At 37.3% G+C, this 17,633-nt stretch overlaps 1 long non-coding RNA gene across 1 annotated transcript in view; it reads left to right on the forward strand.

The window, feature by feature from the left end:
* The window catches only part of LOC134612784 (uncharacterized), a 915,097-nt gene that overhangs the window by 526,755 nt on the left and 370,709 nt on the right, over positions 1-17,633 (forward strand). The gene's annotated exons all lie outside the window — the stretch shown is intronic.

A 17,633-nucleotide genomic window follows, 5' to 3' on the forward strand; every position in this document is an offset into this window, starting at 1 on the left:
AAAACAACATGAAAAATTGCTCTCCAGACCGTTGTTTTTCCTTTCATATTTTTCAGCAGTAAATATACAAATCATGCACAAAACACAACGTTTGCATAATATTCAAAGAAACACTGCCAACTGGTGCTAGATCTTAATGAATCTATACTGTAAATTTAAAATAAATTTGGTTTCATTATTTAACTTGGAGGAAATGCAATAAAATAGATGGAAAGACAGACTCTTGTTTGAAATAAAATAACACAAATGGAAAGAAATAATTGTAGAAGATTAATAGAAAAAAGCAAGATTATTGGTTGCTGATTAGATGCTAATCCTCATAACTGGTTGCAAATCAATTCTCTTCTTATCAATAAAAGCACTTTATTTATGAAACACTTGCAATGTAAAGCTTAGTTTGAGGAACATCAGTCTTCATTTGAAATAAAAACACAATGTTCTATAAAATTATAGAAAATTACAAACTGTTTTTTTTGTAGATTGCAGTTCATTTTTGAACATTTTGTTCCCATCTTCCAGTTATGTCTACTAAAGAAAGCATTAAAGCATTAAAGCAACATATACACAACACAAAACATACATTTTCAGAGGGTAATCAGCGTTTATCAGAAATCTCAAAGAGGTGCTATAAAACACAAACATGTTAACAGCTCTAAAAAATTCTGTTCATCTATTATATATAATTCTAAAACATACACATACACGTTAAAGTTATAAAGCAGATAACAGAACAGCTGGTAAAACTGAGTAAAACCATAGATATGTTTATACAGTCCAAATTTAAAATGTTAAAGGGAAGAGGTAATCCTTTTTATTAACATGGGGCTTTCTGACAAATTCCAATTAGTTTTCTGCTATGGATATATTTAATAATTAAAACTCAAATCTTCTCTTTAATTAATTTATTTTAAGTCCCTGTACTATTGTTATTATAACCAACTGAGATACGTGTACATAGATTGACAAATGTTTGAGGATATATGCCGGAACAGTTAGTTTCTTAAAATCACAAGTGACCCATATAGAAAACAGTGGGTCAATTATTGAAAAACATGAACATTACAGTTACTTCATTTTTTATAATCTAAATGTAACCTCCAAAAGCCCATTCGTACATCAGGCCCTGGAGAGATTTATGTATTATTATTATTTTATTATTTTATTATTTATATAGTGCCATCAGATTCCGTAGCGCTGTACAATGGGCACATGTGATGTAAAATGTAATTCTAGATCCCCAAAGTAACAAAACTGCCAGCTTGAGAATTGGAAATTGAAAAGAAAAAAAACTTATATGTGAGTACTTGATTCACATCTACAGGGTTTTCACTAAACTGTGAATTGAACAGTTCTGAATGGCAAACCTTACATTAAAATAGTTGAGTTGGATATTTCTTCTACATAAGCTACTGTTGCTAATCAGATCTCATTCACTATAATTAATAAATCAGTAAATAACCCTGTGAGAACTATTCAGTAAACTATAAATTGATGTGGATTTAAAAGTAGCTGAGTTGTACAATTTCTCTAGTTCAGTACTTTGGCCTAAACTTTGCGATTTATTGATCAATTCTAGACAATTCATGATTTTGAGAAAACTGAATATGTTTTTGTTTTTTTGTATAGTTATTACCATATTTACTCAAATCAATTGCATGCCTTTATTGGCAAATTAAAGTCTCAAAAATGTCAATGGTGCATTAGATTGGAGTACGAACGGCGCATTAGAAACAACGGACATATGTTGCGAAGTTGCATTGGCATCGCTGCGACAGGGACGCAAGACTTGGTTTCTGTATACAGAAATGCTGTGCCTTGCATCTTTGCCGTAATACGAATGTGAATTCCGCCCCAGCACACTAGTCATGGATACATTTTGAGCGAGTTAGAGGGCAGTCCTCGCATATCGACCTATTTGTTGTATGGTAGTATCTTCTTCTATAAATGCACATTACATTTGCCAGTGAAAGTGTTAGATTTTAAGGCGCATTAGATTTATGTAAATACAGTATTATGTTATATGAGCTGTAGAAGCACTACATGTATTCCTGAGTCACCATGGTGCATCATATAACACTGAATAACATGTAACTCTAAAGTATCATCAGGGCTGTTTAATTAGCGTGCATAGCAATGAGAGTGATCACATGTTTTAGCTCTCAGTTAAAGTAAATAGTCTCTATAATGGGCCGAAACAGCAAACATGGTGCAGAGGAGCACATTGATGAGTACTTCTGTAATACCTCATATGGGCTGAGGCCATCTACTGTTTGTGGCGATAAAGTTATCAAAAGTCAGGGTCAGCCTAAGGTAGGGCATTTCTTTTTTTTTTGCATGGATGGATATATTGTATTGATTAGATAATACACAACCAGGTACGACATAGATACCAACACAATAATATCAACAATTTATAAATATTCATTCACAAATATACCAGTATAGTTTAATTAAATTAACACATATTATTTATACAATTTCCACTATTTGCGTTCTACTCCCATTCAATGGTTGACAGCAGTGTGTGCAGGCTAGTGCACATACAATGTTCTACTCTAACAAATTGTGGACAGGTTGATTTGCACACACCCCATCGGAAGATAAACCCAATCACAGACTATAGTAGTTTAATTGATGGTCAAAAGGGACATGGATGCAAATTAAAAGAAAGAAAATATGTGCATTACACTCACACTTTACTTCTGTTCATATATTTAGACTGTTACTGTTCCTCTATGGGCCTTTTAGCCACATTGTTTCCGTGCATCTCTAACCTGACAACCACTGTATCTCATTTATGTACACTAATAAGATACAAAATATATATTCTGTTTAAAATGCAATAAATGTGTTTGACATATTGAGAGAGGTTCAAACAAGATAATGAGTGGAGAGACTCAGGTTCATACATATGGGAAGTAGACTTGTGCACGATGACAACATTTGGTTCAGCCAAACATTTTTTTTCCAAAAATAAAAAAAAATTCAGGATGGCCATATTTTGCAGTTAAGGTAGGGCATTTCTAAAGAGTTGTATGCAATATTCTAGTAACATCATGGCACATGTCACGATTGAGTTCCAGAGGCCTCTTGCACTGCTCTGTATTAATGTCCATTCCGAGTTATGTGGTATCATGTATGTCAGTCAATACTGGAAACTGGCAGACTAGAAAAGCATGAGATTGCTATCATTTTTTATTTTAGGGCAAATAAGTATAAAATACTCAAATTTCTGAGATGCACTGATTAAAAGAGAATAGTTTTCAACCTCTGTGTTTTAGTCATCCCCCCTCTGAGATGGTGCATTAAAAAGATTCTTAAAATTAAATAAAACATTTTCATAAACAATGTTTACTTAGCATTTTAAATAAAATCTTGCCAAAACGTTTAATTGAATTTCAGTCAACAATTATTTTATCAATATTGCCATCCCTTTCCATACTGGGAAATTCATACATCACCCACTTTCATCTAAAGTTAAAACCTTTATTTAGGTTCACTTTAAAAATAATTATATTGTATAAAGAACAATGTAATTGAAGTAAACATACTGTAGAGAACTTTATAATGTCGCATGGAGGAAACATTGTCAAAGACTTTTGGTTCAATCTATCCACTAGTGGGTGAGTTGCAACCTAAATTCATCATACTTTGGTAAAATATGCATTTTTCAAAAATGAAAAATGTTTTAATTAAAAACAAGTTGTAAAATCACCTTGTACAATGCGCTTACACTATTGATTTGCCTTTAAATTGGTTATGGATTGAAAAAAAAAACCTGATGATTTCTTCTTAGATATATAACAAAAATGGCAGAATTTAGGTAGAGAAAAGCTAACACTTTTAGGCCATTTTTAGAAGAATTAAAGGACACGTCTTTGATCATATAAATGTGTATCTCCCAATGTAACAACAACTATGTAAAACAGACTTACAGCTGCTTTTGGTAATTTTGATTAGTATAAACAGGAAAGTGAAATATATTGGTACCTTTAGCAAGTACAACACGTTATACATTTACTACTAGTTTTCTAGTATTAGTTGGGGAAAGCACATTTTTCTGACAATTCCCATTGCAAATAACTTGATCATGTTATTTCTATGGAAATTAATTAATATTAGAGTATGATCTACAACAATAAAGCACAATTACTCTTCATCTTGCCAAATAAGTAGGTGTTTGATGTGCTTGAAAAAATAATGGGATTGATTTAATAGAGGTAATTGGTATGTGTTTCTGGCAGTGATGCAAATTTACCGCAAAAATAATGAATTACAAAAGAGAATTTGTATCCATTGCAATATACATCTATGAATGTTAATTTATCTATTTCCTTCCTGACCAATAATGTCGGAATGTAATATTACTTTTCTTAGAACACAATTTTTATGAATTTAAATTATGGGTTGTTCTTTGGAAGTAATATTTGTATAGTATACAGATACATTTTTATTCAAAGGGATACAACATTTTCATAATATTTCCTTCATACCTAGGTTTATATATATTTAATTTGGGATTGTCATTACGCCATGGAAGAAGACATCACCTTTTAAAAAGTGTCAGGAGTATTATTAAAAGAACAATGTTTTATGGCAGTTATAGACTGCAAAAACATTTTAAATACAAACAATCCTCTAGATAATTGTAGATTAAGGAAAGCCACTTCTTTTCCAAAAGTCTTTTATTTTGTGTCTTTGAACAAATAACCATAATCTGAAGAAAAAAAAACACGGTTTTGGCTTGTCTTGTGAAACTTTCCTAATCCCATGCTACTGCCAGTGGGAGTTAATTGGAAACCTGCCCAGGCGACTTTTCTATGTTAAATACAAGGAGGTCCAAGATTGAACACAAGAATGTCCAAGACTAAATCTCCAAAGGAAAATCCATTTACATTATATAATCCTATTTAAATTGAAAGCATGCTGAAACTAATGAAGATTACTTTAACAAAAACAAAAAACAAAAATATTTTTTTCAGCTTTAATTGGTTACATTAACCACTTACTCATTATATCAAAATGGATTAATGTATAGGTTTAGCATACATAAATGACAATTCAAGATACCTTACAAAAGCAAATAATATTTCCTTTAAGTTAAAACATTAGGCCCAAATGTAAGTTTTTAAATTGAGCCTTTTCAAATTGTATCTAATTCGTTTTGCCCTATAGAGGACAGCTTAAAAAATGAAACCTCATCTATTTTCACATTATCATTTTTCTGATAATATATACATATAAACTAGCAACAATACACATAATATTGGGGATACAGCACCCAAGCGGCTTACACTCCTGGCAATCAGTCTCTAACAGCATACAGTAAATCCTCCCCAAGAACGAGACAAGGCTCCGTGTTGGGGGTCAAGCAGTGATCGACCTTTATTCAGGGCTACCTGCCCAGTATTTATGCAGGTCTCCCACCTGGTGAACACTCCCCTAGGGGACCAGATGGAAGACTGTGACCAAAAGGATACAGTAGCCAATCACATACATACACAGTCAAACACTCCCACAATGACATCACAATCCCTCCTCTCTATCCTGGAGATAATTGGGAAGTAATCCAATTATCTCCAAGGACAGAGGCAAAACTCCATTAAGCACATTGCAGTAAAAAGACAGTAACATACAATAAAATACACAAGGTTACATTTATTACATAAAATACAGACATGCAACATATCCCCAGATAGCTTAGGTGTGAGCGCACATTATTACTGAATGGCGCTCAGACTACAAACAGTTCAATTGCCATGGAGCCAAAGTCTTTTATTACACAAATAGGCTCCATGGCATAGCGATCTGGGTTAAATGAGTTCATTCAGTAAATCCATGAATGAACTGGCCGCGTGTGAACTGCAGACTGCTGCCATCCAGTGCTCAGTATGCATAGCCGCGGCCACCCGGTATAGTCAATTAAGCTGCGGTTAACCGCAGCTACTGGGTGGTCAATTGATGGCACATGCTCGTTAAGCCGTGGCTAACCGCGGCTTCTGGGCGGTCAATTGGTGGCGCTCGCCGGCTTCTGGGCAGCCAATTAACGGCACCTGCCAGCTAACCACGGCTCCTGGGATGCCAATAGACGGCTGTTTGTTCGGTAGATAGAATCTACCGAACGCCCGGGCAGAAATACATGAATAGACCTTTCTGCATAGGAAAATAAAGTATTTAAATGCCGGTTCATAGTCAAAAGGCAGTAGGCAGGCAACCAGGCTCCTCCACAGTGGCAAGATTGGTCTCGTCACATTTTGTATATATACATATAAACATATGTTACTGCTAAATATTTAATTAATATTTAAAACTAAGACAATGCAATAATAATATAAAACAGTGCTCTGTAGTAAACATGCAAGGCATACACAGGCAACCCCCTCACCCAATGTAACTAGTCAAACCATTGTATAATGATTTAACATCTTAGCTGGGGTCTGCCATATTTGTGATAGTTTATACAAGTGTTAAATTCAATAAATATTAGTACTTTTATAAAGCTTAGCCAAACCACCAACCAGCTTTCAACCAAACAGCTAGGGATGTTTTAGTCCACTTCAATTAGCTCCGCAGAGCTAACATAAGTGGTAAGTGCATGCTAGGTGGGTGCTTGCCTTTCCCCTTTCTCAATTACCTCTTGTACGCACATGCTTGTACACACTTGTGGATCAATCATCAGTCTCTGATTGACTGAAAGTCTGTGTCTGGAATAAAGGGATTTGAAAAGGCTGAAGCCAGTAGGTCTGCAGCTTATGCATGCTATTTTTTTTTTCATATGCCTCCAAAGAAAACAAATGCATACATATATTCGTTGGGGTCATATCTAGAAAACTGATAAAACAAAATAAAAAGAAGAGTGTACCTTTAATGTACAGATGTCTGTTTAGGACTTTTTAAACAAATGTATTTATGTTTCATTTCACTATTTTACCTATGGATCCTTTAAATAAATATTGGTGGTAGCTATGGGTTTCAGAGATTATATTATACTACATATTTTGTAATATTTCTACAGGGCCTGAAATATTATAAAAACCAAAGAAAAGAAAAACGTTACCTGCGCTTTCTCCTTAATCCCTATGTATATTTAGACAAATGGAGGTCATTTAGTTGCTCCAATGGCCATTGGAGGAATGCCGCCTGCCAACGTCAAGGCAGACCCCCCTAAGCGGGTCCTAACACTGACCCTTCAGCCTGCTTCCTTGAGCTTCTGGCAAAGATATCTCTAATGAGACAGAAAGGGGTATTTTTTATATACACCCCTATACTTATTAACCCTTAATAGGGAACACATGGGATGGATAGCAGCATTGTAACCAGGCTGTGTGATGCAAAGTAAATACAAATACAAATACAAAAAGAGAAGTCCTGCGCTTAAGCAGCAAGGACTACAACACACATCAGCCCCAATATATAGTAAAAACCAAAGAAAAGAAAAACGTTACCTGCGCTTTCTCCTTAATCCCTATGTATATTTAGACAAATGGAGGTCATTTAGTTGCTCCAATGGCCATTGGAGGAATGCCCGCCTGCCAACGTCAAGGCAGACCCCCCTAAGCGGGTCCTAACACTGACCCTTCAGCCTGCTTCCTTGAGCTTCTGGCAAAGATATCTCTAATGAGACAGAAAGGGGTATTTTTTATATACACCCCTATACTTATTAACCCTTAATAGGGAACACATGGGATGGATAGCAGCATTGTAACCAGGCTGTGTGATGCAAAGTAAATACAAATACAAATACAAAAAGAGAAGTCCTGCGCTTAAGCAGCAAGGACTACAACACACATCAGCCCCAATATATAGTAAAAAACAAAGAAAAAGCAGCAAGGACTACAACACACATCAGCCCCAATATATAGTAAAAACCAAAGAAAAGAAAAACGTTACCTGCGCTTTCTCCTTAATCCCTATGTATATTTAGACAAATGGAGGTCATTTAGTTGCTCCAATGGCCATTGGAGGAATGCCCGCCTGCCAACGTCAAGGCAGACCCCCCTAAGCGGGTCCTAACACTGACCCTTCAGCCTGCTTCCTTGAGCTTCTGGCAAAGATATCTCTAATGAGACAGAAAGGGGTATTTTTTTATATACACCCCTATACTTATTAACCCTTAATAGGGAACACATGGGATGGATAGCAGCATTGTAACCAGGCTGTGTGATGCAAAGTAAATACAAATACAAATACAAAAAGAGAAGTCCTGCGCTTAAGCAGCAAGGACTACAACACACGCAGGACTTCTCTTTTTGTATATTGCTATATATTGGGGCTGATGTTTGTTGTAGTCCTTGCTGCTTAAGTGCAGGACTTCTCTTTTTGTATTTGTATTTGTATTTACTTTGCATCACACAGCCTGGTTACAATGCTGCTATCCATCCCATGTGTTCCCTATTAAGGGTTAATAAGTATAGGGGTGTATATAAAAAATACCCCTTTCTGTCTCATTAGAGATATCTTTGCCAGAAGCTCAAGGAAGCAGGCTGAAGGGTCAGTGTTAGGACCCGCTTAGGGGGGTCTGCCTTGACGTTGGCAGGCGGGCATTCCTCCAATGGCCATTGGAGCAACTAAATGACCTCCATTTGTCTAAATATACATAGGGATTAAGGAGAAAGCGCAGGTAACGCTTTTCTTTTCTTTGGTTTTTACTATATATTGGGGCTGATGTGTGTTGTAGTCCTTGCTGCTTAAGCGCAGGACTTCTCTTTTTGTATTTGTATTTGTATTTACTTTGCATCACACAGCCTGATTACAATGCTGCTATCCATCCCATGTGTTCCCTATTAAGGGTTAATAAGTATAGGGGTGTATATAAAAAATACCCCTTTCTGTCTCATTAGAGATATCTTTGCCAGAAGCTCAAGGAAGCAGGCTGAAGGGTCAGTGTTAGGACCCGCTTAGGGGGGTCTGCCTTGACGTTGGCAGGCGGGCATTCCTCCAATGGCCATTGGAGCAACTAAATGACCTCCATTTGTCTAAATATACATAGGGATTAAGGAGAAAGCGCAGGTAACGTTTTTCTTTTCTTTGGTTTTTACTATATATTGGGGCTGATGTGTGTCGTAGTCCTTGCTGCTTAAGCGCAGGACTTCTCTTTTTGTACCTGAAATATTATAATAGACAAATAAATAACCTATTTGTCACTATAGTTGTGCAAGACAGCTAAAAATATCCCTCCAGATTATGAAGGCTTGTCAAGAACATCATTGTTTTTATAAGGATGTAATCAAAATAAAAAAACTCTGCTTCTATGCCCTTCTATCCAGGCATGGTCAAAATATCACTGTAAAAACATTACATTACAAAAAGCTATCACATACTAATGAAACACTAAATAGTAGACTTGGAGATATATTTAGGTCAAAACTGTAATTCATCTGAATTTGGGCCAATCAGGTGATCGGTCAAATTACCGAACACCGACCAGAAATGTAGACGATTCACTGAGCAACTAAAATGCACAATTAACAGGCATGTTCGATTCTTTTTGAAATTCTGCATTCCACCCATTGTGACAAAAAAATAGATGATGGACGGGAAAAAAGATGATTGATGGCTCATGGACAGTCATCAAATGTTGGTTTTATTCCCAGATCAAGTGAGAAGTGAGCAATAGAGAATATGTAAGTAACTATATTTATATGTTTAATAAATATGATATATAAATATTTACCTTTTCACTGCCCCTCCTTTTTCAATTGTTGGATACTATTCTCACTTGATCTGTGAAATAAATGGCATAAAAATGCTCCTATAAGGGTAGTGCAAAATATATACAGTACATAATATTATATTATATATTATATTAAATCTTTGGTTCATCTGATTCAGTTTCTGAATTGGGTTTTCAGTACCAAAATACTGTCGAGCCAAAACTATGTTTGGCGAAAATTTGGGCATCCTCAGATTTTTGGTAAACAAATGTTTCAGCTGAACCAATGCTTATCATTGTACACATGTCTAGTAAAAAGATTACAAAAAACACACAAACAAAAAATAAGAAATGATGAGTTCTAAAATTGAACAAATTATACTTTACTTGGCAGATGAACTCTACGCTGACAAATGCAGTAAGACATGAACAAAAGACCAAAATCAGTTTATGACATGTTTTCTTTCGCTTACTAATTCTAAGTCCTTATTAGCTCAGACATTTGTACCTGGAATGTCTGGTACAAAATTGCAACTGGTGTCTAAAACCCAAGTATACCAGAAGGCAAGATATATATATATATATATATATATATATATATATATATATATATATATATATATATATATATATATATATATATATATATTATAGTTTTTTTTCATTTGTTGTCATGTTTTATATTTATTGTTATGTTTATTGTTATGTTTATTACATCTGTTGATAGATTTGTAAGATCATTTGAGTTCTAGGTGTCTTTTTATGGAATTTTATGTAAGAGATAGTATGTTTTCCCCAGAGACTTACCATTTAAATGTTATATGGTAGACAATGTGAGGCAGGAAGGCAAATGTGTGTAATGTTAATTATGGGGATGTTGACTGTATATGTAATATGAAAACTAGTGATGAGAGGTGTGTGTTTGTGGGTTGCTCTCTGCTTTCATTCCTTCTTTCATCAACATAAATGGTAAGATGTATGCTACCACCTAATGATCCATTTATTCACTGGCTTAGCAATGGGCATATCTTTAAACACAGTTTGTTTTTTGTTTTCTTGTTTGAAACCAAAGCACAGCACAGGTTATGATCCAAACCAGTCAAGGACTGCACAGTTTTAACTTTTTGGGTTTCATCAGCATGGTGCATGTTGTGGCCTGGAGTTTGAAATCTCTCTGAAAGTGTATAGCTAGTTGCCAAACATAGTGAACTAAGAATGTTCTAAAAAAAGATGGAGCATGTGCCAAGTTAATTATTCTCCCTCTGCTCAACCCTGTTGCTTGCCCCTGTTGGTGAGGAGGGAGAGGAGAGGGATGATCTGCGGCACTATACATATTGTATTTCAGAAAGTTGCCAGTTATATGTGTGAGAATACATGGCTAAACTAATATGTGTACATCAGTGTATGATTGGTATAAGTGTAATTGGAGTTGTTGTTGTTTATGTACATGTATGTGTCACGACTGCTTGAACTCTTCAACAACATATGTAATTTCCTTACTAAAGAAAACAGTAGGAAAGATAAAAATGCTTTTTAACGGACCTTAGGATGGTATACAAGAGTCTGAGAACCACAAAACAGAGCATTGAACTAGTGGAAGAAGAGCATTACATATGCAATACCTATAATACTCAATCTGCAACAATCTATTTTGAATTTGTAGATGTACGTTGAATGCTCAAATTGGCAAAGACATAGGCGCTGGCAGAAAAAATTGTCAATAAAACACATTTGTTTGTAGCATGTTGTGTCTAGCATCTGTGCATCTAGAATAAGTGTAAAGAAGCAGAGTCATGCCAGCATTAACAGGTACTGTTACAGCGAGAGAGAAGAAAGTGTCTGTGAAAGGAGACAGGGAGTGTCTGAAAAGGCAGAGACTCCTGATGGTCCTGTCGGTGAACGTCTGTGGAGCACATAATTGATTTAGGCTCAAGCTTTGTAATCTAACACCCTTGAATCTTTTTTTTTTTTTTTGCTGTGATAATAACACCCCTGAATCTCCTTTAGTGTACTTAATGTTATTGTCTAATACGGTGAGAATGGGGATAGATTGTAATTTCTAGACCGATTTTCATATAACCTTTACAATACACCTCATTGTTCAGTTTGTATACCTCCAGGCTTTTTCTTGACAATTTTTTACACACAATTCAAATTAGCATCGTTAGTAAGCTAGCATTAATCTTTAGATAGTAGCAGTGAGTTTGTCAAACATATTTCTAATGTATGCTTCAGTTCAATGGGTAATTTGATTATGAAGCAAGTCTTACACATATGTCACTCTCCTACACTCATCCATATCATGCTGTTTCTTTCTTTACACAATAGCAAAAAAAGATTACAGATAAGAAATTGAAAACAGCTTCTCAGCATCCTCACCCACAAAGCCATTACGGTGTGCCCTCATTCTGTCTTCTATTGATTGCTGTAGCATTACTTGCTGTTGGTTTCCAGCTTCACAACTCCCCCCTTTATAATTTATACAGATTGCTGTGACACCACCTGCTCATATATGCCCCTGACCTCTGGATCATTGTGACCAGTTTGTATTCATATTCATGGGTTTGTGCTCTATATAGTGTATGAGCATGCATGCTTGGTTAATAACTATACATAAGCAATGTCAGTCTCTGCCATGCTACCCTTCCCACCTCCTAGATACTGACTCATGGAGTGATGACTCCAGGATACTGACTCATGGACAAAGGAGTAACTAGAAACCACAGGGCCCTAGTGCGAAAATTGCCCTGTCCCCCGTCCCCCCCAAGCATCTTCCCCATCACTCCTCCATTTGTATAATATAATACATACAGATAAATAAACAGAAACACATGCTAATGCACAGTCACACAAAATGACCCACATTCAGATACATATAATGACACTTTTAAAATACAAACACTGAGACACATACAGATACACATCAAGGCAAATAAGACATTTCCAGGCACTCAAAGTGTTAAAGCTACAGGCAGATTTTAATGGGACAAAAAGAGCAGCAACCTTCACAGAGGTTTTTTTCAAGCCAGCTTGACGTAAGCTTCAAAATTAGGTGAAGGTCGAAACGTTGCTTTTTTTGCCTTGATGTGTTGGTCCTGCTCCAGAGCACCAGTGACTGCTGGGATTGATTGTGGTTCCTACAATCATCTTTGTAACATACAAATACACAGACACACACTGACACACATGCAGATACACAGACAGATACAAATACAGACACACATGCAGATAACCATATACACATACAGACATACAGAACACACAGACACATACAGAACACACAAACACATACAGACAGATACACATATAGACACGCATGCAGATACACAGACACACTTAATGACAAACATTCAGATACACACAATAACATGCTTACAAACAGTGATATAAACAGTGACACACAAACAGATACATAGGGGCACACCCTGACACATATGCAAACAGATATACATACAGACATACATAAACCCATACAGACAAACAGATACGCATACAAACCCACATGCAGACAGATACACATACAGACACACATACAGACAAACAGATAGACATTCAGACACACACACACACACATACAGGGCAAACAAAAAAACTCACAGGCACTCCAAGTGTAAAGCCGCAGGCAGATTTATTGCAACAAAATGCACAGCAACGTTTCGACCTGACTAGAGGTCTTTGTCAAGCCAACACCACACAGTGAATAAAGTGCATATATAGCAAAAAGTGTTAGAGAGGAAGTCAATTGCTTATTCACTTAATTGATTAACAAGAGATATTAATTAGTGCAAAATTCACAAATACATATCAAAATTATACAGCATCAATATTACAAAGGCAATCAAACAGTAATACATTAGATAAAAAAACAGAAATTAATGCAAAAGTATGCAGTTACTATAGAACACCTATAATATGTATATGTAGATATATTTATATAACATGAGTAATAATCAAATTGTCAGCTTACCTATCTACTGTTCGAACAGCTAAGGAAAGAATTCTCCCCTCCTTGCCATTCTGTTTCTCAACCACACATAGATCATGCCTTTCCTACCTTTCACTCATTCTCCCCGGCTACTGACCAAGAGGTGGCTGCTCTTCTCTTTTCCTCTCGCCCCACCACTTGCCTGCTCGATCCTGTCCCATCTCACCTTATTAGATCTCTTTTCACTTGTCTCGTGCCTTCCTTAACGCACATCTTCAACTGCTCTCTCTCTCTCTCTGGCATTGTCCCTGCTGACCTTAAACATGCCACTGTAGTACCTATACTGAAAAAAACATCCCTTGACCCGTCCACCCCCTCTAACTATTGTCCCATATCCCTGCTCCCTTTTTCCTCAAAGCTTCTGGAAAGACTTGTCTTTACCCGTGTGTCTCATTTCCTCAATTCCAACTCTCTCCTTGACCCTCTTCAATCTGGCTTCCGCCCTCTCCACTCTACTGAGACTGCGCTTATCAAAGTTACTAACGACCTAATCGCAGCTAAATCCAAAGGCCACTACTCCATACTAATTCTTCTTGACCTCTCTGCAGCCTGTGACACCGTTGATCATGCTCTCCTTCTTCAAACTCTTCAATCGCTTGGTCTCTGTAACTCTGTCCTCTTGAGGTTTTCCTCTTATCTCTCCCAACGCTCATTCAGTGTCTCCTTTTCTAATGATACCTCCTCCCCTCGTCCTGTCTCGGTTGGAGTCCCCCAAGGCTCTGTCCTTGGTCCCCTTCTATTTTCTCTTTATACTGCCTCTCTTGGCAAACTTATTACCGCTTTTGGATTCCACTACCACCTGTACGCAGATGACACCCAGATATATCTCTCCTCCCCGGACCTCTCCCCTGCCGTCCTGCAACATGTAATTGCTTGACTTTCTTCCATCTCTGACTGGATGTCCTCCCACTTTCTGAAAATCAATCTCTCTAAAACTGAGCTCCTTGTCTTTCCTCCTCCTAATACTGATCCTCCTCTTTCGATCTCCCTTCAAGTTTGTGGTACCCACATCAGTCCATCCTTGCGAGCATGCTGTCTTGGCGTCATACTTGATTCTGGCCTCACCTTTGAGCCTCACATCCAGCATGTTGCCAAATCCTGTAGATTCCATCTTAAAAACATAGCCCGCATCCGCCCGTTTCTTACACAAGATGCTACTAAGGAGCTTGTCCATGCTCTAGTAATTTCCCTCATGGATTATTGTAACTCTCTCCTGATCGGTCTTCCCAAAAGCCGTACTGCACCACTAGAGTCCATAATGAACGCTGCTGCCAGACTGATTTTCCTCTCTAGTCGGTTCTCTCACACCTCACCCCTCTGCCAGTCCTTACATTTGCTTCCTGTATGCTATAGGAGTCAATTCAAGGTACTAATTCACACCTATAAAGCACTGAACAACTCTAGCCCCTCTTATATCTCCTCACAGATCCATAGGTATGTCCCTTCTCGGTCTCTCCGCTCTGCCCGTGACCACCTCCTGTCCGTTGTCCGCACCCGTACAGCCAACTCATGCTTGCAGAACTTCTCGCGGGTGGCTCCCTTCCTATGGAATAGCCTGCCTACCACCATCAGACTCTCTTCTAGTCTTACATCTTTTAAGAAGTGCCTTAAAACCCATCTCTTTAGGAAAGCTTATGGCCTCCAAGACTAAGCTCTACCTCTAAAGGGCAGCCCACCTTATTTGACAGCAAACTCCTGTCCTAATGTGTTTTACACCCCACCTCCTATAGAATGTAAGCTCGATTGAGCAGGGTCCTCTTCAACCTATTGTTCCCGTAAATTTTTTGTAATTGTCCTATTTTAAGTTAAAACCCCCACTCATAATATTCTAAAGCGCTACGGAATCTGTTGGCGCTATATAAATGGCAATAATAATAATAATAAAAATAATACTCATGTTATATGATTATATCTACATATACATATTATAGGTGTTCTATAGTAACTGCATACTTTTGCATTCATTTATGTTTTTTTATCTAATGTATTACTGTTTGATTGCCTTTGTAATATTGATGCTGTATAATTTTGATATGTATTTTAGAGCATTTGTGAATTTGTTTGCACTAATTAATATCTCTTGTTAATCAATTAAGTGAATTAGTGATTGACTTCCTTTCTGACACTTTTTGCTATATATGCACTTTATTCACTGTGTGGTGTTAGCTTGACAAAGACCTCTAGTCAGGTCAAAACGTTGCTGTGCATTTTGTTGCAATAAATCTGCCTGCAGCTTTACACTTGGAGTGCCTGTGAGTTTTTTTGTTTGCCTTGTCGTATTGGGATTGCTGGTCCTGCTCCGGAGCAACCGTGGCCGCTGGGATTGAGTGCGGTTCTTGCCACCAACCTTGCTACACACACACATACAGACACATACACATACATACATACAGGCACACAATCCGATACACACACACATACATACGTACAGATATACAGATGCAGACATTCAAATACAGACACACACACACACACATGCAAACTGTTAAAATTTTTAGTCTTCCCCATGTTTCCTACCTTTTAGGTGCAGGAGGGTGACTTCCCTGCATTCCAGTGGCTGGCTCAGGCTGATGGGAGTCAGAGCTCCCACTCTTACTCCCTCCTCTCCTTCTCTGGTGCCCTCCTCCCTCGCGGCTCTGTGTAAGCTGGGAGGAAATGATAGCTTCCTTCCAGCACTCTGACAACATCACCAGGGGCCTGGTCGCACTCTTTAACTGCCACAGCGCTGACCAGGCCCTAGGAAATTAATTGCCATCGGGTGGCTCTAAGAGTATGGGCCACCCGATGGGCCTCTTCAATGTGGCCCCGGAGCTTGTTCCATGCAACCGGTGCCTTACCACAATGTTGGTGGGCACTGCGGCTGCAGGGGTCGACAGGGCAGTCAGACCACCTGGAGTGAACTGCAACCACTGTGAACGCTGTAGTTTCACCACTGCTCATGAAATGATGACTCCTGGATATTGACTCGTAGAGTGATGACTCCAGGATACTGTCTTATGGAGTGCTGACTCCTGGATACTGACTTATGGAATGTTGACTCCTGGATACTGACTCCTGAGGTAATGACTCCTGGATACTGACTCATGAGGTAATGACTACTAGATACAGATTCACGGAGAGAGGGAAGGATTAAAAGCAGTACATAATATACACTGTCTTTCATCATAGCGTGGGTGTTGGCTTTGTCAATAACAGTGATAGCAGTAAGGGGTCTAAGGAGCAACTGCATTGACCTTAAAATTATCTGTCCCCATTTCCATGTATCATCCATGGCCATGATTATATAGTACCTTTTGTCTTGCAATCTAGGATGAAGGATGATGATGTTTACATAATACAGTAAGTATAACACTGAAAAAAATCAATAGAAATGCTCAAATAACCCATTAAAGCAAACATAATCAGTCTAAATAAACATTAAGTTGCATTGATAAAAACTTTTTTTCTGTGTGGTATTTTAGTTCAAATTTCCAAATTTTTTATTTAGTTATTGCAATTGATGTTTAGAGAATAAAAAACACACACAGTGTATATATAATATATATAAATAATAAAATTATTTATGTGTTTTGTCTTTGTATAATCCGGCCCACCTGCAATTTTTCAGCTAGGCCCTGATCCCACTTTTGTTTTTGTTCGCTGCTCTATTGCCCCTTGAGTCAATAACAAAGAGACGCATACGTTCCCATGCAGTGACAAACAAGAGCACAGGAATATAAATTGTTCTCTTTTTTTTACTGGATAAATGTAGTACATAATATTATGCTTGTATATCTGTCGATGTGATTGCACACATGGTACCGTGCACAACTCTATATTATTATCATGGGCTACATTTGCTATGCTATTGACAGGTGCCGTAGGCTATTTCATGTTACTATACTACAGAAAAGTTGCAATATTTATAAATATGCTACAAACAGAATTTTAAAAAGGTTGCACATAAAGTGCTTTCTTTAGCAATGGTTTCATCTTTTGATTAGTGTTTTATGAAAT

The sequence above is a fragment of the Pelobates fuscus genome, chromosome 5 (genome assembly GCF_036172605.1).
Source record: "Pelobates fuscus isolate aPelFus1 chromosome 5, aPelFus1.pri, whole genome shotgun sequence".
Classification (NCBI taxonomy): Eukaryota; Metazoa; Chordata; class Amphibia; order Anura; family Pelobatidae; genus Pelobates; species Pelobates fuscus.